We start from the raw sequence: 2,779 nt of genomic DNA on the forward strand, positions 1-2,779 counted from the left end.
TTCGGGTGTCACATTATCCATGTTTTCGCATTTCACTCACTCTCATTCAAAGGAAATGGTTTAATTTCTTTAACTCCGTATAACGTTAGTTTCCAGTGGTTTTTGGTTTAAAAATGTAACGAAAAATTAATTCAATCTCTTAACATTCTGTTAATATGTTAACAAATAACCCCTTTTAATGCCCGTTAAAACATGGAGAGAATGTGCAATAACATATCATGTTACTGTCAACGGCCTAATAGTAAATCTTTTTTTCATCGATTGTTTGATAATGATATTAATGGAAGGTGATTTAAGTTAATAAATTTTTTTGGAGCAATGAAATCTCGTATCTCACGACGAGATGTAACATATTACATACCTAGAAAAACTGCTATTTTCGTGATTTCCTCACAGTTTTTAACCAATAACAAACTCTGTTTAATTCAAATCCTTCTTCTTTCTTGAATTTATCATTTTCATTAAAAAAATCTAGTCTCATTTAAATGTAAATGTATTCCTCAAATCACAAGTTGATGCTAATATTTTAAATGTTTCATATATGAGGTTTTATTTATTTATTTATTTTTTTTCATATTATGATACCATCAGTATCATGTATTTGAATAGTTAGTTAGCATAACACTTTTGATAAAATCTTCGTGCAAGAAAGAAGTTTCTTCGGGTAAGCGATGATCTTGGTGATTATGTAGAGCTGCTATTGGCCCTCCTGAGCCGGTCCTCTAGTCTTGTTTATGTGTTTGTTGTGTACGTTTGCATTTTTAGTGTTAAGATATATAGATGGAGAGTAAGCAGTCTGGGTTAATTATGATGGGTTAAGTCGGGTCATTAAGTTGGAATTGAGTTGGATGCGGGTCAGAAGGAGGTTTTATATAATGGGTCAAGTTATTAGGTGTTTAATTTTGTCACATGTTCTTCAATGTTAATGGGTCATGGGTAGTTTAATATTTAATCAAAGTCATGGGCTAGTGGGTGAGTTAATATTAGGGTAAATTACTTTTTGAGTCCCTGTGTTTTATGGGTTTTAACTAGTTGAGTCCAAAAGCAAAAAGTTTAACGACCTGAGTCCCTATAAGCATTTTCTTTAACCATTTGAGTCCAAATTTCTAACCCAGTTAGAATTTTGTTGTTAAGTTTTGTTAAATGACCAAAATACCCTTATAGTTAAAAAAAATAAAAAAACTAAATTAGTATTAGATTTTCTCTCCCTCTTATCTATCCCTTTCCTTATCTCTTTCTCTCTCTCTAAAATAACATTGTGCACCATATCTCTGAACTTTCTTTTCTCTCAAGAACACCACAGTCACAACCACACTCACCTTCATATCTCTCTGAAATATCTCTCAAGAACACATGCATCCCCCACCACCACACCATCACCGTCACCACCACAGTCACAACAACATCCGTCACCAACCACCACCACAACCACAAACCTCCAGCACAGTCACCACCGTCAGCGTCGCAGCACCGTATCAGCTCCGATTTGTATTCCGAGCACGTCGTAGAGTGAAGATTGATTAGTAATCTGTTGAGATCTGGTCGAAATCGACGCTGTTCGTTCAGCTGTGGCGAAATTGGCAGAAATTGGTTGCCGATTGATGGTGAAATTGGGGGAAATGAATCTGTTTGTGATTTGCTTTGAATCTGTTTTTTTTAATGTTTGATCAGTCTACGGGAAGTCAACTTTTAAAAGTCAGTGATAAGTATAGAATACAGATGATCAGCTGCTGAAATTGGGTCATGATTTTAGATTAGTGGATTGGTGGTGGTAGTGGGGCGGCACTAGTGGTGGAGGTGAGACGGTGGTGGTGGGTGTTTGGAGGTGGCGATAGTGCGATGGTGGTGGCAGTGGTGGGGATGATGGTGGGAATTTATGTGATAATAGATCTCATTTATTCTTGGTTACTAAATCAAAACAAACAAAAAGGTGGAAATTTATGTTAATGTTTAAGGTATGTCATGATCAGATGATTTATATAACAGATTAGTCCTCATGGGGTAACAACGAGAGATGAGAAGGTCTTCAAGTTTGCCTGTGGATGGAAACGGTATGTTTCAGGTGGTTACATGAAATCAAGTGCTAGAGTGATTGCTGACTCGATTATTAACCTCTCAAATAAATCATTAATCACCATGGGTGGGTATGTTTCAGGTGGTTACATGAAATCAAGTGCCAGAAACCATCATCTCTTTGGACATGCTTGTTGAAGGGTGTTGTTCATCTTGGTCACAGGAATCTGGTGACGATACAAGATGTGTTGATAAAGAAGGATTATAGTTTGATTTTGTACAAGTATGTGGAAAACGGTAGCTTATACGATGGTTTGTTGATCCATTTGGTGAAGATGATGATATGATTATTAAATAATAATAATAATATATTCTTTTTCTTTTTGAGTCCCTGTGTTTTATATATTTTATAGGGGTAATTTAGTCATTTAACAAAACTTAACAACAAAATTCTAACTGGGTTAGAAATTTGGACTCAAATGGTTAAAGAAAATGCTTATGGGGACTCAGGTCGTTAAACTTTTTGCTTTTGGACTCAACTAGTTAAAACACATAAAACACAGGGACTCAAAAAGTAATTTACCCTTAATATTAAGTGTTTATTTTCCAATTTATGTAAAGGTGTTTTGGAATGGAATGAAGTAGGGATGAGCACTTTAGCTTGATCGAACTGTTGGGTTGTGGAGGATTTAGAGTGATAATCCAGATGACCAAGTTAACCTGTCTGGGTTATGCCTCAGAAGCAACTGATAACCCAGACGACCAG

The 2,779-nt window shown here is 35.7% G+C and overlaps 1 long non-coding RNA gene across 1 annotated transcript; it reads left to right on the forward strand.

Moving 5' to 3' along the window:
* The first annotated feature begins 1,242 nt into the window (after positions 1-1,242).
* Positions 1,243-2,400, forward strand: LOC118489048. The gene is made up of 2 exons (XR_004885962.1): positions 1,243-2,062; positions 2,156-2,400. It is a non-coding gene; the product is annotated as an uncharacterized LOC118489048 (long non-coding RNA).
* Positions 2,401-2,779: the final 379 nt, after the last annotated feature.

The sequence above is a fragment of the Helianthus annuus genome, chromosome 17, assembly GCF_002127325.2.
Source record: "Helianthus annuus cultivar XRQ/B chromosome 17, HanXRQr2.0-SUNRISE, whole genome shotgun sequence".
In the NCBI taxonomy this organism is placed as follows: domain Eukaryota; kingdom Viridiplantae; phylum Streptophyta; class Magnoliopsida; order Asterales; family Asteraceae; genus Helianthus; species Helianthus annuus.